The sequence below is a fragment of the Carcharhinus amblyrhynchos genome, chromosome 11 (assembly GCF_965287045.1).
Source record: "Carcharhinus amblyrhynchos chromosome 11, sCarAmb.v2.hapA, whole genome shotgun sequence".
Taxonomy (NCBI): domain Eukaryota; kingdom Metazoa; phylum Chordata; class Chondrichthyes; order Carcharhiniformes; family Carcharhinidae; genus Carcharhinus; species Carcharhinus amblyrhynchos.
The window spans coordinates 20915500-20940077 of record NC_137334.1 but is presented as its reverse complement, the minus strand read 5'-3'; the positions used below and the strand labels follow the sequence as shown (position 1 = coordinate 20940077).

Sequence of the window (24578 nt, the reverse complement as noted above, 5' to 3'; positions counted from 1 at the left end):
GCATGAGAAAAATGACACCAGGTTAAAGTCCAACCAGTTTATTTGATAGTAAACCCACAAGCTTTCAGGGTTTGCCCCTTCGTCAGGTAAGTGGCAAGTTCTGGTCTCAAACAGAGCATATAAAAGGCACAGTTTACAGAATACTGATTAGAATGCAAGTCTTTACAGCTAACCTGCTATTTTAGTCTTAAAGATGCAGACAATGTGAGTGGAGATAGCATTAGGCATAGGTTAAAGAGATCTGTATTGTCTCCAGACAGGATAGTGAGATTTTACAAGTTCAGGTAAGACATGAGGGTTACAGATAGTGGGACATGAATCCAAGATCCTGGTCGAGGCCGTCCTCATGTGCGCGGAACTTGGCTATCAGTCTCTGCTCAGCAACTCTGCGCTGTCGTGAAGACCACCTTGGAGAACGCTTACCCGAAGATCAGAGGCCGAATGCCCATGACCACTGAAGTGTTCGCCAACAGGAAGGCAAGTCTTGCCTGGTGATTGTCGAGCGATGTTCATTCATCCGTTTTCATAGCATCCACATGGTCTCCCCAATGTACCATGCTTCAGGACATCCTTTCCTGCAGCATATTAGGTAGACAACATCGGCCGAGTTGCAAGATTATGTGCCGTGTACCTGGTGGATGGTGTTCTCATGTGAGATGATGTCATCCATGTCGATGATCTGGCATGTCTTGCACAGGTTGCTGTGGCAGGGTTGTGTGGTGTTGTGATCACCGTTCTCCTGAAGGCTGGGTAGTTTGCTGCGAACGGTCTGTTTGAGGTTGTGCAGTTGTTTGAAGGCAAGAAATGGGGATGGCCTTGGCGAGATGTTCATCTTCATCAATGAAGATATGCTGAAGCCTCTGGAGACATGTTGTAGCTTCTCCGCTCCAGGGAAGTATTGGACAACAAAGGGTACTCTGTACGCCATATCCCATGTTTGTCTTCTGAGGAGGCCGGTGCGGTTTTTTGCTGTGGTGCGTCGGAACTGTCAATCGATGAATCGAGCACCATATCCTGTTCTTATGAGGGCATCTTTCAGCGTCTGGAGGTGTCTGTTGCGATCCTCCTCATCTGAGCAGATCCTGTGTATACAGTGGGCTTATTTGTAGGGGATGGCTTCTTTAACTTGTTTAGGGTGGAAGCTGGAGATGTGGAGCATCGTGAGGTTATCTGTGGGCTTGCAGTACAGTGAGGTGCTGAGATGACCGTCCTTGACGGAGATACGCGCGTCCAAGAACGTAACCGATTCCAGAGAACGGTCCGTGGTGAGTCTGATGGTGGGATGGAACTTGTTGATATCATCTAGTTGTTTCAGTGATTGTTCATCATGAGTCTAAAGGAAGAAAATGTCATTGATGTATCCAGATTATAGGATCGGTTGAAGGTCCTGTGCAGTGAAGAAGTCCTGGACCACAATATCTTCACCTTCAGCAACCAGTTCTTCATCCAGACACACACAGCAGCCAAGGGGACCAAATTCGCACCTCAATATGCCGACATCTTCACGCACAGGCTCGAATAAGACTTGTTCACTGCACAAGATCTTCAACCAATGCTATACACCAGATACATCAATGACATTTTCTTCCTTTGGACACAGGGGGAACAAACAACTACATAATGACATCAACAAGTTCCATCCCACTATCAGACTTACCATGGACTATTCTCCAGAATCAGTTACCTACTTGGGCACACATCTCCATCAAGGACGGTCACCTCAGTACCTCACTGTACCGCAAGCCCACAGATAACCTCACGATGCTCCACTTCTCCAGCTTCCACCCTGAACACGTTAAAGAAGCCATCCCCTATGAACAAGCCCTCCTTATACACAGGATCTGCTCAGATAAGGAGGATCGCGACAGACACCTCCAGACACTAAGATGCCATAAGAACAGGATATGGTGCCCAATTCATCGATCAACAGTTCCAACGCGCCACAACGAAAACCCGCAACAACCTCTTCAGAAGACAAACATGGGCTTGATGGACAGAGTACCCTTTGCCATCCAGTACTCCCCCGGAGCGGAGAAGTTACGACATCTTCTCCGGATTCTTCAACATATCATTGATAAAGACGAACATCTCACCAGGGCCATCCCCATTTCTTGCCTTCAAAACAACTGCACAACCTTTGTTAAGGATCTAGAGGAGTATACGGTTTGTAGAAAGGAGCTTAAAAAGGAAATTAGGAGAGCCAGAAGGGGTCATGAGAAGGCCTTGGCAGGTAAGATTAAGGAGAATCCCAATGTAGAAAGTAAAAGGATGAGAAGTGAAGGGATAGGACCTATAAAAGGTGAAGGGGGAAAAGTCTGTGGAACCGGAAGAAATGGCGGAGGTGCTTAATGAGTACTCTGCCTCAGTATTCACAGTGGAAAACGATCTGGGAGGTTGTACTGCAGGTTTGCAGTGGACTGAAAAGGTCGAGTATGTGGACGTTAAGAAAGGGGACGTGTTGGAACTTTTAAATTCCATCAAGATAGATAAGTCACCGGGACCGGATAGGATGTACCCCAGGTTACTGTGGGAGGTGAGGGAAGAGATTGCAGAGCCCCTGGCGATGATCTTTGCGTCGTCCATGGAGACAGGAGTAGTTCCGGAGGATTGCAGATGTGGTTCCTATTTTCAAGAAAAGGAACAGGGATAGCCCAGGAAATTACCAACCGGTGAGTCTGACCTCAGTGGTTGGTAAGTTGATGGAGAGGATTCTGAGGGACAGGATTTATGAACATTTAGAGAAGTTTAGTACGATCAGAAATAGTCAGCACAGCTTTGTCAAGGGCAGGTCATGCCTTATGAGCCTAGTCGAGTTCTTTGAACACATTGACGAAGGAAGAGCGGTGGATGTGGTCTACATGGACTTCAACAAAGGCATGTGATAATGTCCCCCGTGCAAGACTTCTTGAGAAGGTGAGGAGGCATGGGATCCAAGGGGCTTTGGCCTTGTGGATCCAGAACTGGCTTGCTTGCAGAAGGCAGAGTGGTTGTGGATGAGTCTTTTTCTGCATGAAGGTCAGTCACCAGTGGAGTGACTCAGGGATCTGTTCTGGGACCCTTGCTGTTTGTCATTTTCATAAATGACCTGAATGAGGAAGTGGAGGGATGGATTACTAAGTTCACCGATGACACCAAGGTTGGTGGTGTTGTAGATAGTCTGGAGGGATGTCAGAAGTTGCAGCGTGACATAGATAGGATGCAAGACTGGGCAGAGAAGTGGCAGATGGACTTCAACATGGAAGAATGTGTAGTGGTCCATTTTGGCAGGTCCAATGGGATGAAGGAGTACAATATCAAGGGAAGGACTCTTAGCAGTGTTGAAGAGCAGAAGGACCTTGGGGTCTGGGTCCATAGGACTCTTAAATTGGCCTCACAGGTAGAGGATGTGGTCAAGAAGGCATATGGTGTGCTAGCCTTCATTAATCAAGGGATTGAGTTTAAGAGTCGGGAGGCAAGGCTGCAACTTCATAAGACCTTTGTCAGACCTCACTTGGAGTACTGTGTGCAGTTCTGGTCGCCTCACTACAGGAAGGATGTGGAAGCTATTAGGGTGCACAGGAGATTTACAAGGATGTTGCCTGGATTGGGAGGCATGCCTTACGAGGATAGGTTGAGGGAGCTAGGTCTCTTCTCCCTGGAGAGACGAAGGTTGAGAGGCGACCTGATAGAGGTTTATAAAATGTTGAGAGGTATAGATAGGGTGGAATCTCAGAGGCTATTTCCCAGGGCTGAAATGGTCGCTACGAGCGGACACAGGTTTAAGGTGCTGGGGAGCAGGTACAGAGGAGATATCAGGGGTAAGTTTTTCACTCAGGGTGGTGAGTGAGTGGAATCGGATGCTGTCGGTGGTGGTAGAGGTGAACTCGCTGGGGACTTTTAAAAGACTTCTGGATGAGTACATGGGATTTAATGGGATTGAGAGTTGTAGATAGTTATATGGCCTGATAGATATGGATATGATCAGCTCAACTTGTGGGCCAAAGGGCCTGTTTGTGCTGTAGCGTTTTATGTTCTACGTATAACCTCAAACAGACCACTGTTCGCAGCAAACTACCCAGCCTTCAAGAGAACAGTGACCACAACACCACACAACCCTGCCACAGCAACCGTAACATAAGAAATAGGAGGAGTCGGCCATCTAGCCCTTCGAGCCTGCCCTGCCATTCAATAAGATCATGGCTGATCTGTCATGGCTCAGTTCCACTTTCCCGCCTTCTTCCCATAACCCTTAATCCCCTTGCCTATCAAAAACCTATTTACCCGCGTCTTAAATATATTTAGCGAGGCAGACTCCACCACTTCAACAGGCAGAGAATTCCAGAGATTCACCACCCTTTGAGTGAAGAAGTTCCTCCTCAACTCCATTCTAAACTACGCACCCCCCCCCTTATCTTGAGGCTACCCTCTAGTCCTACTGTCCTTTGAGCAGGAAGAGCCTCTCCACCTCTATCCTATCCATCCCATTCATCATCTTAATGTCTCAATGAGATCTCCCCTCATTCTTCTAAACTCTAACAAGTACAAGCCTAGTTTATTTAACCTCTCCTCATAGTTCAACCCCCTCAACTCCGGTATCAGCCTAGTAAACCTCCCCTGCACTCCCTCCAAGGCCAAAATATCCTTGCGTACCTCTGCAAGACATGCCGGATCATCAACATGGATGCCATCATCTCACGTGAGAACACCATCCACCAGGTACACGGCACATACACTTGCAACTCGGCCAATGTTGTCTATTTAATACGCTGCAGGAAAGGATGCCCCAAAGCATGGTACATCAGGGAGACAATGCAGACACTATGAAATGGATGAATGAACATCGCTCGACAATCATCAGGCAAGACTGTTCCCTTCCTGTTGGCGAACACTTCAGCAGTCACGGGCATTCGGCCTCTGATCTTCGGGTAAGCGTTCTCCAAGTTGGCCTTCATGAAACAACAGCACAGAGCTGCTGAGCAGAGACTGATAGCCATGTTCCGCACATGTGAGGACAGCCTCAATCGGGATCATGTCGCATTATCTGTAACCCCCATGACTTGCTTGAACTTGTAAAATCTCACTTACTATCCTGTCTGGAGACAATACACACCTCTTTAACCTATGCCTAATGCTATCTCCTCTCGCATTTTCTGCATCCTGAAGACTTGAATAGCAGGTTAGCTGTAAAGACTCGCATTCTAATCAGTATTCTGTAAACTGTATGTACGTTTTACATGCTGTTTGAGACCAGAACTCTCCACTCACCTGATGAAGGGGCAAACCCAGAAAGCTTGTGGATTTACGATCAAAAACTGGTTGGACTTTAACCTGGTGTTGTGAGACTGCTTACTGTGTTTAGCCCAATCCAATGCCGGCATCTCCGCATCATGAGAAAAATGAAACAGAAATGGTAAAACAATTCAAATTAAAGGACACAGATTTAATGTGATTGGCAGAAGGAGAAAAGGGTTAAACACAATTAGCAGTCAGAATTTGCAATTATGCCTGTGTGGGTACAGATTTAAAAAATGCCCTTCAAAAGGGAATTGGATAAATACTCAAAAGGTGGAATATTGCAGGGATTGGCGGACAGGGGCATAACCAGCAGAACTAACTCTCCAAAAGAACTGATGCACACTTGATGGGGGGGAAAACTACCATACCTATTGAAATTTTACACAAATCTAAATTAGATAATTGCCACTTTTCAAATAAAGGAAACTGAGCTAATAACTGATAATCCAAAATGCACTGACTCAAACTTCTACAATGACAGATTTACACTATTATAGATACGATGTGATACCAAAGCAATGTCAATGTCACACCTTAAGACCTTCAAAGCACATTGACCAATGATTTCTCTGCTTAAGCAAAGGACGAAAGTGAGAGAAAACAAAAATGAAACAGGGTTAATTAGAATCAAGCAAACGACCCAATTAAGATACAGATAGAAAAGAAGAGAAAATATACAAAAACAAGATTTGGTAGCTTGTATTCCACCACCCCACACTTGCAAGATACATGAAAATTGATTTGTCAACTAATCATAGCAATCAAGTTCTCTGAATTAGTCTACAGACCCAAACACAAGAAAAAACCCCAATGCTGCAATTTGAGCCAAGGGTCCAAAATCTTTCATGCTACACATACAACCATCATGCAAATTATTGCTATAATGCATTCCACTATGTTACTTTCTGACAGGGGCTTTTCTAATTTCAGCAATTGATGCCTAGTGTCAAGAGCTTTGCATTCTGAAAATTAATGCCTTCCTCCACCCACCAACACAGTGTCACAATGTACTGCAGGAAACTTCAAAACTCCTTAGGCAACATTTTCCAAACCACTACCAATCAAAAAGCAGAAGAATATCAGATAACCAGGAACACCATCTGTAGGTTGCTCTCCAAGTCACTCACCATCCTGACTTTGAGAATACAATTGTTGTTCCTTCACTGTCACTGAGTCAAAATACTGGAACTCCCTAATAATATTGTGGGTGTACCTATACCACATGCACTGCAGCAGTTCAAGAAAGCAGTGCACCACCACCTTCTCAAGGGCAACTAGGGATGGGTAGTAAATGTTGGCCTAGCAGGCAACACCCACATCCTGTAAACAAATTTTAAAAGTAACAGATGTGCAGTTAGAGATTGACAAAAATATTGCCAAGACAGCAAAAACAACTACCCAATGGAGCGAGAAGCCATAGTTTCACTGGTATCTTTATTGGCTTTTAAAGGTCAAGTCATTTCAGGACCTTAGCTCAGGTTATTAATAAGTCCTCACAAAAAGGATCAACCACCATTCAGCTCCTGGAACCAACTCCACACACACTCCTCCTGCATTATAAAAGTTTAATGGACCCTTGTATTACTGAACATTTATTTTTAAAAACTTATTGCTGACTTTGAGCAACATTGTGAGGACGACAGGGTATCTTCTAACAAAAAAATTCCAAGTTAGAAAATATAAAAAGAATCAAAGTCATTGTATGTAGAGACTAAGACAGGAAAGAGAAATTATTAACCAAAGAGCGGGGAAATGACAAAACAATAACATGCCGAGAAAGTGGAAAATGGTTAACCAAAAGCAAAATTCAGACATTAGATCCAAACTGCCTTCCTGAAAAGATTCTCAGGTGTGGGGAATGGGTAGGTCTGGAATTAGCACAATGGTGGGAATAATTAATCATAGTTAAATCCAACAACTCCACAAAGGGCTACTATATTGACCGTGATTCTGTAAGTCATCCAGCATGCACCTTTCCTCAGAATCAAATGCTCACATTTTTCCTTAGTATTTATTTATCCAGTTCCCTTTTGAAGGTTTCTACTATTGAATTGTATAGTTTCACAAAACCAGATTTGCTCAATCGCATTGCCATTGGTCAGTTTCATACATTACAATAGGAGCTACACTTCAATAGCTGCAAAGCACTTTGGGACATGTATTTTCATCACAGCTACTACAAGTCTTTTCTTCAATTTGAGAATCGTTAACACATATTTTGTTCTCTGAAACATCCTGCTTAGCGTCCTCATTCACCACAATTTTAACTGCCTGCTTCCTTGGTAATCAGCCATGCCTTCTACCTGCACCTGCAGATCTCTTCTGATCCCCAATCACCCCACCATTCCCCTCAACTTCTTACCGTCAGTGTGCCAACAGAAAAATTCTGAAATCACTTTTATGTTAGATTTGTGATTGCCTCTCCCTTTTTAAAATTTTGTGCTCAGATTTAGCCCTGTCTTATCAAGCTGATGTCTATCTCTTGCTTTATCCCACTATCATTCTTATCAGGAGTTTAGAAAAGAATAATTTGTAATTATTGATGTAACTTCATTAAAAAGGAAAACATCCCCATGTGCTTCACCAGAACATTTTGGAACAACATTCAACACCAAGCCACAATAAGGAGATATTTGGTCAGATGAAGAAAAGCAAAGAGGGAGGCTGAAGCATAGCTGCCAATTAAGTGCTTCAAATCAGAAATATTCTTCAGGTATTTGTGAAATACGGACACCTAAATGGGCGTTGAAGGCAAGGCAAATTAGGAAAGGGTTTGAAAATCAGGACGCATTTTTTAAAAGCAAGGATCATTTGACCTGGAGCCAATGCAGGGCAGCAAGCACTTGGAAAACATGTCCCCCATTCTGTCAACAGTAAATTAGAGATAGAGCAATTTCAGTACAAATGAAAATCTATTGAGTGTGAAACTCAAGGAGTAATTTAATGCCAAATAGTTTACAAAAGGTTAAACAAGTTGCTCCCATTGGTCTCAAAGAATAATTTTGTCAGCACTGGACCAAAATCCTGGAATTCCCCATTTACTTTTACCACATGGAGCACAGAAATTGACACAGCAGATCACGGCAAAATGCTAGCCTCGCTGGTGACAGTCAGTCCACGAGAACAATAAAGAAAGCATAGACTAATCCCTAGGACACCCTTGTATAAGCCCATCTCTGTCCAAAATTGTCACTTGTAGTACACAGTAAAATCTCTGTATTTGTAGGTATTGGGGTGGGTGACAAATAATATACAGTCCAATTGAGAATGCGTAGCCTTTTAATTGTTATCAGATGCAGTTCAACAATATATTAACAAGACCCCATTTTTCAACAATTCTGTGATTAGAGAATCAAATGCATTGCTTCTTGCACCAATGTTCCCAATTTGTTAAAACCATGGAGATAATGGCTTCAATTCCTTGAAAATTAAAACCAGATGAGGCAAATTGGTAGATATTTTAAACAGTAAACAAAAATGACAAGCCCAGAACAGCTGTTATCCTCAATAATTTCATTGTTTGAGAATGGAAGTGTCAGTTATTAACAGCACGATGGAGCACTCAGTACTTATTTGTAACAAGTTAGGACTTTTTCTATATAATTTTTTGCAATCAAATGGCTTCATTCATATTTTAAGTTTACTCAATTTAAACCAAATTTAAAAACATTTACTCAAACCGTTAATCTGTTTCTGAAAAACAAGGGAATGTGCTTTTAAAGTTATCCTAAGAGTATTTTTGAAATTTAATAATTCATTTTAAAATTTGACTGTAATAGTTCAGGCAATGTTTGATATAATTATAGTTGATTATTTTTCTCAAAAGTTATTATAATTACATTACTAAGGGTTATAAATGTATTTTATTCAGATAAATCAGTTACTGCAACCATATTTGAAAAATTTGACACAGGCAGTCCAAACCCATTCAGGACTTGGTGATGGAAGGAATTGCGTTCATACCATGGCCAAATAGGTCGATTATCATAAATCCTTCCAATACCCGGATGGCAAGCAGTTAGAATACAAGTTTCCTGGTCAGCCACACAGCAGAGGGCAGTGACAAACTGAAGTACTTTGACAAGTATGTCATGAAGTCCACGGTCACCAACACCTGCTTAGGGCAGGGTACCTGAAAGAGGGCAGAAGCAGTCAGAGAAATTGACCTCAACAGCCTGCTTCCAGAGGTTCTGATAATATGGTTATAATCTAGAGAGATTGCATTAAATGAATACAAACATGGGGTTGATTAGTAAAGAGATCTAAAAATAATGGTGGATAAATCTACAAGTTTGAATAAGCCAAATTAAATGGAAAATATTAATGGAGTAAGCCATTTCAGCCCTCAAGGCTGTCTGCCATTTGAGTTTGCTATGAATGGACAGAGGTGCCAGAAAGGTGTTACAACTATTTGTAAACAGTTGTAAACTATTCTAAGATAAAAGAGAGTTAGCTAAGATCAGCATTTCTGAGGTACAAAGTTAATATTTGTCACATTGCCATTGGAAAGTACAAAGGAAGATATTTGTAGTTCGCACTGCAGCCTCACATCACCAGAGACCTGGTTGATTCCTGGCTGGAGTCACTGTGGCATCTGCGCGGGTTTCCTCCCATAGCCCAAAAGACGTGCTAGTTAGGTACGTTGGCCATGCTAAATTCACCCTCTGTGTACCCAAACAAGCACCGGAGTGTGACGACTAGGGGATTTCCACAGCAACTTCATTGCAGTGATAACGTATGCCTACTTGTGACACTAATAAATAAACTTTAAGAAACGTCATGTTTCCTACAAATTAATGAACATCACAGACAAATAGTTGTGTTTGCTTAACAGGCAGAAAAAAGGTGTTTGACTCTGCGAGGTACCACAGCCAGAAGCAGGCAGTCGCTAGTCAAAAAGATGCACCCTGCAGCCTTTTACATATTCCACAAATATGTCCTCACATGGCCAAGAATCATCCTTAGAACAGGCTTTACTGCTAGTGACAGATTTAAGAAACTTGCCAAAAGCAGAGGAAAGTTTTTAGGGACAGATGGTCACCCATAAGTTATTACTCAGAAGGGACATGGGAACCAACTGGAAGCAAATGTTTGTTGCAAAGACTGTAATTTGATGGAGTGCAATGTGTTAAGTGTTAAATGACAAAATTCCTCTCCATAGTTTCAAATACAAGTTGTCTACAAAAGGAAGACAGTATTTAGTCAATTGCACTTTTAATCATTTAAAACAGTAAAAGTTTTAGAAACGTAAAATCCTGCATCATATTCAAGTTATATCCCTTGTCCTACCTGCCCATCCTAAAAACCTCAAATCATCCTTTAACTTTCTGGATTTCAAATTTTAATTTATGCAAATACTGATTCTTATCCTCTGAACCACAGTAACCTTCTGGTGAACCTTAGCCACACATCATGCAAGGACATATATTCCAAGATGTGGTGCAAAGAACTATACACAGCTGTCGACTATTCCAATACTATTATAAAGACTAACATTCCAATGATCTTCACAAAATGCTGGAAACTCTCAGCAGGTCTGACAGCATCTATGAAGATTGGAGCCCACATTGAGTCTAGATGACCCTTTCAACATTTGCAGTATTTTATTTTTATTCCACTAATCGTGTTTTTCCTTAATGCCCAACCGCAGTATTTTAGCGATCCATATATGAGGCATAAAATGTCCATTGTTCTAGCTTTTTACCATTTAGAAACTGAGATCAATTTTTTTACTGGCTCAGATTGTGTGGAGTGTGCACGCATGTTCTCTGTGTGCATTTCCTCCAGGTGCTCTGGTTTCCTCTCACATGCCAAAGATATGGGAGTTAGGTTGATTTGCCATGATTGACCCTTACAGTCAGGGAATTGGGCAGGGGCAAATATGTGGAGTTGCAGGGATAAGGCCCAAGTGGTATTGTTAGCAGTGTGAGCTCAATGGCCTCCTTCTGCACTGTAGGGGATTGCATGATTCTATGAAACGAGATAACATTCACAAATAGCCAAGTTGAAATCTGTATAAGTTTTGCCCACTAACCTTATCCCTCCCGTCACATTGATTACTATGCCACCAAGCATTGTGTCAGCAACAAATTGAATGCAAACTTTTTTTTAATCTAAAGCATTAAAAAATTATAGACTGCAGACCAGATTCTTGTGGGGTCATCTGTTGTGGCCATCCAATTAAATATCTGATATACAATAATAACCTTATTTCAAGCAATTTGATAATCAATGTTTCACTCCTTCATCTTGATCTTCAAATGAATTAAGTTTTCTAATTTCCTAAAAGTGAGCCTCACTCACTTGCCCTCCCTCGTGACCTTCCTCCCCCTGCATTCCTCTTTAGATTGTGCAGAATCAGGACTTATGCCAGGATTTGAGATGCTCTAATGTCCATCTACAAAAGTCAGTGCAGTTCAGGTCTGTCATCTTATACATGTATGTATAGCCATTATTCCAGCTAGATATTATCTACCATCTAATGAATCAATTTCATCAGCTTTTAAATTTAGCTACTTCTTCTTACATGGAAACTTGATCAAATGCCAGCTACAAATTCTCCCATGTGCTTTCTTTACTTCTAAAAATCCAATGAGTTACTGGATTAAATAAAAATCAGTTATTGTGTTTCTGCTGTACAATGTATGAACAATCATGGATGTGTAACTAAAGCTTATAAACATGATCACATCTCAACATAAGCACATAAGCAGGAGTAGGCCATCTAGCCCTTCGAGCCTGCCCCGCCATTCAATAAGATCATGGCTGATCTAAAGTGGCTCAGTTCCACTTTCCCGCTTTCTCCCCATAACCCTTAATTCCCTTGCCTACCAAAAACCTATTTACCCGTGTCTTAAATATATTTAGCGAGGTAGTCTCCACCACTTCAACAGGCAGTGCACTCCCTCCGAGGCCAAAATATTCTTGCGCAAGTGCGGCAACCAAAACTGCACACAGTACTCCGGCTGCGGCCTCACCAGTGCCCTGTACAGTTGCAGCAAGACCTCCCTGCTTTTATATTCTATCCCCCTCGCTATAAAGGCCAGCATCCCATTCGCCTTCTTGATCACCTGCTGCACCTGCAGACTGGATTTTTGTGACTCATGCACAAGGACCCCCAGGTCCCTCTGCACCGTAGCATGCTGTAGCTTTTCGCCCTTTAAATAGTAATCCCTCCTACTATTATTCCTGCCAATGTGGATAACCTCACACTTGCTAACATTGTACTCCATCTGCCAGGTCCTCGCCCACTCGCTCAGCCTATCTAGATCCCTCTGCAGACTTTCCACACCCTCCGCACAATTTGCTTTTCCATTCATCTTTGTGTCATCAGCAAATCGACACCCTACATTCAGCCCCCTTCTCCAGATCATCTATATAAATGGTAAATAGCTAAGGCCCCAGCACCGATCCCTGCAGCACTCCACTAGTCACCAACTGCCAATCAGAATAGCACCCATTGATACCAACACTCTGCCTCCTATTAGACAACCAATCCTCAATCCACGCTAACATCTTACCCCCAACTCCATGCCCCCTAACCTTCTGAAGCAACCTTTTGTGCAGCACCTTATCAAACGTCTTTTGAAAATCGAGGAACACCACATCCACCGGTTCCCCTCTGTCCACCACACTAGTCACATCCTCCAAAATCCAATAAATTTGTCAAATACGACTTCCCCTTAATGAATCCGTGCTGCGTCTTCTCTATCAAACCATTCTTCTCTAGGTGCCTCGCTATTTCTTCTTTGATGACGGATTCCAGCATTTTTCCAACAACAGACGTTAAACTAACCGGCCTATAATTCCCTGCCTTTTTTAAACAGCGGCGTAATATTAGCCGTCTTCCAATCTTCCAGCACTTCCTCAGAATCCAGCAAAGTTTGGTAAATAATCACTAAAGCGTCTACTATCACCTCTGCCATTTCCTTCAGAACCCTGGGATGTATTCCATCCGGTCCTGGGGACTTGTCCACCATCAGTCCTGCTAGTCGATCAAGCACCACCTCTCTGGTGACAGTAATCACATTCAGGCCCTCAACTCCTACCATCCTTCTATCTTTAATATCCGGCAAACTATTCGCGTCCTCCTCTGTGAAGGCCAAGGCAAAACTTATTTAAGGCCTCCGTCATTTCCTCATCTCCCACCACTAAATCCCCCCTCATCCTGTAAGGGTCCAACATTCACTCTAGCCAGCCTCCTCCTTTATATACTTGTAAAAACTCTTACTGTCCTTTTTTATATTTAGTGCTAGTTTAGCTTCATAGTCTATCCTTCCTTTCTTTATCAGCTCCTTAGTCAATCTTTGTTGATTTTTAAACCTCTCCCAACCTTCTACTCGCCCACTACTTTTAGCCACTCTAAACACATCAGCTTTTAATTTAATACTCTCCTTTATTTCCTTCGATAACCACAGCTGATTATCCCTTCTCCTACATTCCTTCTTTACCATTGGAATATATTTCTGCTGAGCACCAAAAAAGATCTCATTAAAGATCCTCCACTGTTACTCAGCAGTCCTACCGACCAATCTGTGCCCCCAATCTATATTTGCCGATTCCTCGCTCATCCTGTCGTACTCCCCTCTGTTCAAAGAGAGGACACAGGTCCAGGACCCTACTTTCTCATCCTCCATCTGCATCAAAAACTCAACCACACGGTGATTGCTTGTCCCAAGAGGATCCCTCACAACAAGATCCCTAATTCTTCCTGCCTTGTTACACAACACCAGATCTAAGATAGCTCACTCCCTCATCGGTTCCATCACACACTGTTCAAGGAAACTATCCCGGCAACATTAAGAACTCTTTCTCAAGCCCACCACGAACGACATGGGTCAACCAATCAATACGTAGATTGAAATCCCCCATAATTATCGTGGTTCCATTTCTGCATGCATCATTTATTTGCTTGTTTATAGCCTGCCCCACCTCCAAGTTATTATTTGGGGGCCTATAGACCACACCCATCAGCGTCTTCCTCCCCTTGCTGTTCCTCATCTCCACCCACAACAATTCCACGTTCTGCTCTTTGGAGCCTATATCTTCCCTTACTACCACCCTGATATTATCCTTAAATCAGCAGAGCTACCCCACCCCCTTTTTCCTCCCATCTATCCTTCCTAAACACTTGATACCCCTGGACATTCAGCTCCCAGTCCCTGTCACCCTGCAACCACGTTTCCGTAATGGCCACCAGATCATACCAACCTTTCTCATGCCCCCTACTCCCTTTATTATTGGGACATGCTCAACATTTTCCTGTGCCCATACCCTCTCTTTTACTTTAGTTAGACATTGTAATTTCTCCCCCCCGCCCCCCCCAATTAGTTTAAAGCCCTATCTACAGTCCTAGTCATACGATTCGCCAGGACTCTGGTCCCAGCACGGTTCAGACCAAGACCATCCCATCTGAACAGGTCCCACCTGCCCCAATACTGGTGCCAATGCCCCATAAATTCAAACCCATTCCTCCCACACCAATCCCTGAGCCACCCATTCATCTCTTTAATCCTATCTATCCTACACCCATCTGCACGCGGTTCAGGTAGTAATCCAGAGATAACCACCTTGTCAGTTCTGCTTTTTAATTTCATTCCCAGCTTTTCATACTCCCTCTGCAGATCCTTAGTTCCCATTTTACCTATGTCGTTGGCATCCACACGTACCACAACGACTGGGTTCTCACCCTCCCACTCCAGGTTCCTCTGCAGCCGAAATACTTCATCATACTTCAAATAATGAAGTATCTAAACTGCAAGGGCTTTTGTAGACAAACATTGGAGCATTCAAATCTTGACATGTTTTATGTAGTCTTGATTATCCAAAACATACACACAGGGATGTAAGGGAAGACAAAACATGAATGTTAAAAAAGTTTGGTTCTTTGTTTCCAAAAACAAACATATTTAATTGAAGGTCAATATGAAGAAAACAAAGTTTGGTTGCTGTTTGACAAAAGCTTCAAATGGTGGGATAATTTCCAAGACTTTAGCTTGGACAAAGGAAGAAATGTCAGATACAGTGGTAGTACTGGGATCACGTGAGGCAACATCCATTTTTCATGTTTTTTTTAATAAAAAGAATGATTACATTGCAGGTTTAAAATAAAAAATGCCCCAAGACACTTCAGAAATAAAAAACGACCTAATTCTAAAGAAGAAAACATTAAAAGGTAACAAAAAAGCATGTTAAAAGAGGGAGGATTTTACATAAAAGGAGTATGGAGGAGAGATGGGTTTGGGAAGAATCCCCAGAGTGTACAATTTTGACAGCTGGAGATATGACCACAACTGGTGGGACAAAAGAAAATCCTCAGGTGGCTACCAGGAGAAAAGGGTCAAAGGTAGACAGCACAGAAAAAAGGCCCTTTGGCCTTTTGCATCTGCAGCAAAGACAAACCTAACTATCCTAAACCCATTTCCCAGTACTTGGCATCACAAGATAAAAGGCAACAAAGCTGAGGAAAAACATGAAGCAAGGCCATAGATAGATTTTGAAAAAAAGGATGATCATTTTATATTGTGTTGAGGATCCAAGTATAGTTCAGTGAAGATAGGAGCTTTAGATATGCATAACTTGGCACAGATAAGATGAATGCAACAGCATTTTGAGAGCACAGAAGTTCAAGCAGGTAGTGGGATGGAAAGTAGACCAGGACAGCATAGTGGGTCTACAGATGTCAAAGACGTGAATAACCATTGCTCCTATATTACTTTGTCTGGTGTGAAAAGACAAGGCATTATGTTATGATAGTGAAAAGGGCAGTCTTTGACAAGTTTAAGATCAAACTGATTTCCAGATAATGGTGGAACTGCCTACTGACTTGTATTTACACAATCTACATTTGTGGATTGGGTTTATAGACCCAAACAAAAAGTACTAGATAATGGAATGATGATAAATATGATAAAATCAAAAAATAGAATATCAAAATAGTGTTCCAAGTCCAAATGACATCTGGTCAAAGTTGATAACAAAAATCGGACAGATGCTCGATAAGCGTTTGGCGGCATCTTCAATAGATTCAGGAATCCCTTAGACTTGAAACCCAAATAAAGGCTGCATTTTTGCTAACATGTTTTTAAACTCAAAGTAGTCTCTATAAGGGCACGGCTCAAAGCTGGGCTTAAAGGGCGTTGCGGAGCAAACCCAAGACATTGGGGCTTGATACAGTTAGAGTGAGCGCTGGGACAAAAGTGAACATTTTATAAAGGTGTAGTCACACCAAACGTTACTGCGGAAAATAAAATCAGTGTGGAGGGCAACACATCTGCATGGATATTAATTGGATGGCCACAACCAGAGATGTCCCCACAAGAATCTGTTCTGCAAATCGATAATTACATTTTTTTTTAAATGGTTCAGATAAAAAAAGCTCATATTCAATTTGTTGCTGACACAATGCTTGGTGGCATAGTAATCAGTGTGACCAGAGAGATAAGGTCCATCTGACATTTCTTTTGTCCAAGCTAAAGTCTTGGAAGTTATCCTACCATTTGAAGCTTTTGCCAAACAGCAATCAACCTTAGTTTCCTTCATATTGACCTTCAATTAAATGTATTTGTTTTTTGAAACAATGAACCCAACTTTAACATACGTTAGCTCGTCACTTAGGATAATTGGGATTTTGCTGGTTGACAGGATGCATCAAGTACTGGAGCTTACCTTTTTAAAATTTATATAAATTTCTTGATTGGAAGAACTGAAGTTACTGCTGCTAAATTTGCTGATGACACAAAGATAGGTAGGAAAGTAAGTTAAGAGGACACCTTCACAAGGGTTGTGGATAGCTTGAGCAAAAATCTGGCAAATGAAATATAATGTGGGAAAATGTGGAATTGTCCATTAGTTAAAAGCATTTTACATAAATGGTAATAGATTGCAGAGGGATCTGGGTGTCCTAGTGCATGAACAACAAGGTTAGCATACGGTACAACCAATAAATCAGAAAGCCAATAGTGAGGGGAATTAAAGCAGGAAGGTTATGCCTTAGTTATACAGCTGGAGTAGTATCACTGTACTGGTCTCTATTTAAAGGAATTTGTAAATGCATTAGAAGACCAGAGGTTTACAAGATCAATACCTAGATTGGGTGGGTAGCCTCACAAGGAAAAGCTGGAGAGTTAAGTTTGCATCCACTAGAGTTTAAAACAATAAGACAGCACTAGATTGAAACATACAAGATCATGAGGAGTCTTGACAGTTTTGGATGTGCAGTGAATGTTTCCTCAATGTCTAGAACTAGAGGTTACTGTTTAAAATGAGTCCCTCATGTAAGACAAAGTATAAATCTTTTCCTCGGAGGATCATGAGTCTCTTCCTCAAAAGACAGCAAAACAGAATCTTTGAACATTTATGGCTAAGTTGGATAGATTCTTGATTAACAAGGGGGTGAATAGTTATCAGGAGTAGGTAGCAATGTAGGGTTGAGGTTACATTCAGATCAGCCATGACTATTGAATGATGGAGCAAGCTTGAGGGGCTGAATTGTCTACTGCACTCCTGGGCTTGGTTCCTCCCTCTGCAACAACTGGATCCTGAACTTCCTAACCCACAGACGACAATCAGTAAAGATAGGCATCAACACCTCCTCCATGATCATCCTCTGTGCCCCAGAAGACTGTCTCAGCCCCTTATTCTACTCCTTTTACACCTATGACCACGTGGTCAAATTCCTGTCCAATTTGATTTTCAAGTTTGCTGATGACATCACCGTAGTGTGTCAGATCTCAAACAATGACGAGACAGAGTACAGGAAAGAGCTAAAGGATCTGGAGCAACAACAAAACGAAGGAGATAGTCATCAACTTCAGGAAGTGTAGTGGAGGACATGCCCTGTCTACATCAATGGGGACACAGTAGAAATGCTTGAGAACTTCATGCTTTTAGGTGTCCAGATCACCAACAACTTGTCTTGGTCCCCCCTATGCCATGTATTATGAAAGCCCACCACTTCTACTTTCTCAGAAGACCAAAGAAATTTGGCATGTCCATTACAATTCTCACCAACTTCCACAAATGTACCATAGAAAGCATTCTTTCTGGTTGTATCACAGCTTGGTATGGCTCCTGCTCTGCTGAAGACCACAAGAACCTACAAATGGAGGTGAACAATGCCCAGTCTATCATATAAACCAGCCTCCCATTCATTGAGCCTGTCTACGCTTAGCACTACCTCAGAAAAACAGCCAGCATAAGCAAGGGTCCCATGCACCCCATACTCTCTCCCATCTTGCTCTGTCCTGAAAAAGATACAGAAGTCCGAGATTATGTACCACCCAGTTCAAAAACAGTTCTTCCCTACTGTCCTCAGACTTTTGAATGGACTTACCTCGCATTAAGTTGATCTCTCTTTACACCCAAGCTATGACTAACAGCACATTCTGCACTCTTTTTTTCTTCTCAATGAATGTTTTTTTTTTGTCTGCATAGCGCACAATACTTTTCACTGGATACAAATAAATGCGACAACAGTAAATCAAATCATTTTTTGTACAAGTTGTGAATGGCCCACTCATCTGCAGCATTCAAATCTCTATCAGAGATTGCACTTATCCAATTATCTTGCAAATTTATTGACCTAATCTATCACCAAGGAAGTACAGTTTACTAGCTCATATTTTCTTTTAAGAAAGGGACAAATTAGAGGCAGGGAACTACAGGTCTCAGGACATACATGAATGTTGTTCGTCCATCGATGAGGACTTTGACACCATTAGTCACCTTGAGGCTGGTTGCAGTGTGTCCAAAGATGACTGATCAGACCAATTTGGGCACACAAAGTCTTGGCACATATTGGACAGACTTGTGTCAGCACTGTAGTTGTTGCGCTGGTGGCTCTGGAACTGCGCAGCTAGCGCTCAAGTTGTGCTTCAGCAATACACCTTGCTTTGTAAGTTTGACAGCCTTTGTGGATGAGACAGCACCAGGTAGGGCAGTTTTGTGCCAGTGTTTCCCAGGTGGTCGTGTCTATGTCAAGCGACTTCAGGGAGGCTTTGAGTGTTTTTGTAATGTTTCTTCTGCCCTCCATGCAAGTGTATTCCAGCAGAGAGTTCCCCAAAAAGGAGCTGCTTGGGTTTGTGCTCATCTGGCATACAGATGACATGACCTGCCCACCGGGTCCGCGCTCTCATCAGCAGTGTGTGGACTGATGGTAGACTTGCTCTAGAGAGAATTGTGTCGGGTACTTTGACTTGCCAACTGATCCGTAATACTCTGCAAAGACAAGTCATGTGGAAAGTCATGTCTTGCATACCTTTGATACACAGTCCGCATTTCACAGGCATACAGGAAGGTAATGAGCACCAGGAGCCGCAGATCTTCAGTTTTGTTGCTGGGCTGATTCCTCAATGTTCCCATACAGTGGAGCGCAGTCTACCAAAAGCAGAACTTGTCTTTGCTATTCTGCAGTTGACTATTGATACAGAAGTTACTGCATGGGAGAAGATGCTGCCAAGGTAAGTGAATTGGTCCACTGCCTGTAGTTTCTGCCCTCTGATTGTGATTATGGGTTCTGTATATGGTGCATGAGGAGCAGGCTGGTGCATGACTTCAGCCTTTTTAATGTTGATGGTGAATCCGAAGTTGTCATAAGCCGTGGAAAATTTGTCCATACTGACTTGCATTTCTGGCTCTGAGCCAGTACACAGGGCGCTGTCATCGGCAAAGAGGAAGTCTCTCAGAACAGTCTCCTTCACTTTGGAAATAGCTTGAAGTTTCCTCAGGTTGAAGAGCTTCCAATCAACTCTGTACTTGAGACTGATTCCAGCACTGTCCTGGAAGGCATCATTCGGCATGGGCCGAACATTGTGCTGAACAGTGTGGGTACAAGCACACAGCCCTGTTTGATGCCACTGGTGACTGGGAATGCCTCAGGATTCTCCACCATCCAGTACTCTGGCCATCATGGAACTGGCATACCATCTGAATTTGGGAGGGGGGCAGCCAAACTTTGACATGATTCTCCACAGACCTTGTCAGCTTACAGTGTTGAAAGCTTTTGCGAGGTCAAAGGTTGTGTAGAGCTCGCGATTCTGCTTCTGACACTTCTCCTGAAGTTGGCATGCAGCAAAAATCATGTCTATAGTCCTACGACCTTTGCGGAAGCCACAATGTGACTATGGAAGCAGGCCCAGCTCCAGATTAGTGACCAGGCGATTTAGCAGGACTCTTGCAAGGGTTCTTCCTGCGACGGAGAGCAGCGAGATTCCTCAGTGGTTGTCACATACTTGCCAATTGCCTTTCCCCGTGTAGGGGTGTACGATGGAAGCATCTTTAAGTTCCTGAGGAATGGATCCTTGCTTCCCAAAAGACTGGAACAACTCGATGAGCTTCTCGATAAGCACAGGACCAGGGGCTTTGCCACTGGATAGCTGGCTGACAGCTTTTGTGACTTTGGCTTCTACCGGTGGGTGATCTGTGGCGCTGTTGATATCAACCTGGGGAATCCTGTCTATTGCCTCATTGTTAATAGATGATGGTCGACTGAGGATGGCTTCAAAGTGTTCAGCCCATCTCTGCAGTATCGGAGCCACCACTGTACTTGGCGCGCACGCGCGGCGGCGGCGGGGGGGGGGGGGGGGGGGGAGAGAACTCCAGAGAATTGAGGTCCATAGTGTTGAGGACTTCATAGAACCAGTTCAAGTCGTTTCTGTCAGCGTATCCCTGTATTTCATCTGCCTCGGCACTCAGCCAGGGCATGTATGGGGTGCCAGGGAGAGGTAGTACCTCTGGTGGGGGAACACGTCATGTCCTTTTCAGGGCAGTTTGTCCAACCTTTGTCCCCACCTGGCACTGAGCTCTCACCTGTGGCTCTCTGTAGTTGTTTGCATGTGACAGCGACAGCACCCTGGGCAACAGCTTTGACAAGCCGGCTAAACCAGGTGAGGATAGCCAGTGAGATAGGGAGATGTCTATCCCAGCATGTGAAGACAGACTCCGGCAGGGAACTACAGGTCTCAGGATATACGTGAAAGGAGGATGTTTAAAGGGATCCTAGAATATACCCCATTCATCATTTTAAAACAGAATGGGCCATGAGACATACACAGGATGGATTCTAGAAAAAGTTACATCAAGTTTTTTTTTAAATTAACTTGCTGTTTTTGGTGAATATGGGAAACCCAGTCAAATTTACCTGGTGTTTCAGGAAGTTTTTGCTATCCTGCATAAGGATGCGTTAAAAATATAAGATCTCAGGGCATCAGCACAGATCTGCTGAGAAACAGGTTACTAACGGCAACCGCCCCCACCACCACACACAGTCCTAGACCCACTCGTTATTCAGCTTTTACAATGATCTGGGCAATAAGTTTGCAGGATATTTTACCTAAGGGGTGAACAAATAGAGGAATGACGCAAAAGAGACTGGATGCTCCAGGCAAGTGGGCCATTACAACTCCCACTTACTTTTGCTCCACTGACATCAACAGCAGCTCCCCAACTTCCAAAATTCTCTTTAATCTTCCACCTCTTTCTTCCTTTAAGTAACAGCTTGGAGCCACCTTGTCAAAATGTGACAACTTATCTTTTGTCTGAGTAACTTTTAAAAATATAGATGGTTAAAGAAAATGGCAAGCTTGTTCTGAGGAGACTGAACAGCAGTGTGACTCACCCTTCCTTCTCACCCACTTGCTGTACCATCCCAACTAACCCAGCAACCACGAACAGCCAGGGGAACATTTAAAGCATGTTGTACAGGCACAGGGCTGATCATAGGCTCTATATGGATACCCTGCCCCCACCACTTTAAAACCAATACAGAAACACAACACCCTTTGTTCAGCACCCAACTCCCACCTTGGTGAGTAAAAGCTGGTGACTTAAATCAATGGTTTGGAAGTGGAAAAAACGCAGACAAACAGGATCCTGACCCACCCAAACTCTCAAATCTGTACAAAAGGCTAAACACAGGAATGACCAAAAATAAGTATGACAGGAGGCCATTCAGCCCCTCAAGCCCATCCTGCCATTTGATTAGACCACAGCTGATCATCTACCTAAACACATTTACCTGCACCACCCCTCTGTCCCTTGCCCTCAGGAAATCAGAGGCAATCAGACCACAATGGGCAACACCAACCATCTCTCTGCCAGACCTGCTAAATGCTTTTCCAGCACATCTCTTAATATTGTAAGCATGTAGAAAACAACTGGAAAAAAACACCCACCGCACCTCCCCCCCTCCGCCAAGTCATTGGACAGTGGTGTGGGTGTCTTTTCTATGGAGGGACACAAAGGCCCAGACCACACCCATCAGGGAGAAAACATGGCCATGAAAATAAATATTACACAATTTTACATGTGTGCAATTATATATAGTACAAATAAGCTAATTTTACAGGTAAAACATTTTACATTATATTTTTATAAATAGTGTACAACCATACTTACACACTTGTGTTTACATAGTGTACAACCATATAGTCAGACGTTTACATGTAAATTACACAGTGTAAAACTAAGATATATATATGTATATATATGTGTAAAACTAAGATATATATATGTATATATATATATGTGTAAAACTAAGATATATATATATGTGTGTGTGTAAAACTAAGATATATATATATGTGTGTAAAACTAAGATATATATATGTGCGTGTGTGTAAAACTAAGATATATATGTGTGCGTGTGTGTGTGAAACTAAGATATATATGTGTGCGTGTGTGTGTGAAACTAAGATATATATGTGTGCGTGTGTGTGTGAAACTAAGATATATATGTGTGCGTGTGTGTGTGAAACTAAGATATATATGTGTGCGTGTGTGTGTGAAACTAAGATATATATGTGTGCGTGTGTGTGTGAAACTAAGATATATATGTGTGCGTGTGTGTGTGAAACTAAGATATATATGTGTGCGTGTGTGTGAAACTAAGATTTAGTTTTACATATATATATCTTAGTTTTACACACACACGCACACATATATATCTTAGTTTTACATATATGTGTGTAAAACTAAGATATATATATGTGTGTAAAACTAAGATATATATATGTGTAAAACTAATATATATATGTGTGCGTGTGTGTGTAGAACTAAAATATATATGTGTGCATGTGTGTGTGTAAAACTAAGATATATATAGCGTGCGTGTGTGTGTAAAACTAAGATATACGTATGTGTGCGTGTGTGTGTAAAACTAAGACGTGTGTATGTAAAACTAATATACATATGTGTGTGTATGTAAAGCTAAGATATTACTAAGGTATATACAAAATGCAAGTAAAATAAACTCTAGAAAGGAGAAGGCCCGTCAGCCATTTTGTTAAAAGTCAAAGTGAACAGACTGGCAGATGGAGAGAGAAAGAGTCCCACACCGAGCGGAAGTGAGCGGGGATATCTCGGTGGTCGAGGCCTTCTTTGCTGCAGGCCCGGAGTCCCCTCCTCTGCTCCCTCCAAAGCCACGTCGCCCGCGTGCGCACAACGACTATCAACACCCTCCCCCCCCAACCCCACCTACCCACCCCGCCGCGTGCCCAGGCGCGAGCCGCCTTCCAACCGCCGCCCGGCGCGCGAGAGAGAACCTCGCGCCTCAGTTCCCCCTCAAACCCCGGCGCCGGGCACAGCGAGTGCATCCCCCTCCCCCACCAGCCCCCGTCCCCTAGAAAAGGTCGGATTTCTTTTTTTAACCTTCAAATTTTCCTACATTAATAATGACACATCTCGATTAACTGACTTTTATATATTTTTTAAATCAACTCACCGAGATAAATACTGCTGTGAAAGTCAGTGACACCGCGAAGAGACTTGGGTCTAACGTTCAAATGGTGTCCGGCAGTCAGAATCGGAGCTGACTGCGCATGCACGCTGTTTGTACTCCCCTCCCCCCCGGCCCGGGGTGCGGACTATTCCACTCGCTGCTTAGGGATGGGACTGCTGAGGCGCTGCCACTGATGGTACAGTCCAACCGGGTGGTAGGCCATTCACACCCGTGGGGGGATTGCTTTCATATTTTATCATTCGAAATTGCAATTTCAGTCCATGCCAGACTATGATACCGATTTTAATAGCGTATTAACCATTTGTCACTTTTGTTTCAACTCATTTCATCTCAAGTTCTTTCAATTTTGTCACTTTGTTTTATCCTACATAGGCTGACTCCCCCATCTCCCTTTGGTTCCGCCGCCGCCGCCTGATGTCGCCTTGCGTAAGCTGACTGTTGACGTAAGCAAGCATGAAAAAAACGACGGTATCCCGTGTGCGTCAGAGGCCGGGGTGGGTGGAGTGTGATTGAATAATGCGTTGCAGCAAGGCGGGGTGTAGATGTGTGCTGCTACTGCTGCCGCCGC

At 42.9% G+C, this 24578-nt stretch overlaps 1 protein-coding gene across 1 annotated transcript in view; it reads right to left on the bottom strand.

The window, feature by feature from the left end:
- The window catches only part of LOC145349972 (eIF5-mimic protein 2), a 46680-nt gene extending 22571 nt beyond the window's left edge, over nt 1-24109 (bottom strand). The window contains exon 1 of the mRNA XM_080198738.1: nt 23993-24109. The gene's annotated coding sequence lies outside the window, so the exon portion shown is untranslated. The remainder of the gene's footprint in view (nt 1-23992) is intronic.
- Nucleotides 24110-24578: the final 469 nt, after the last annotated feature.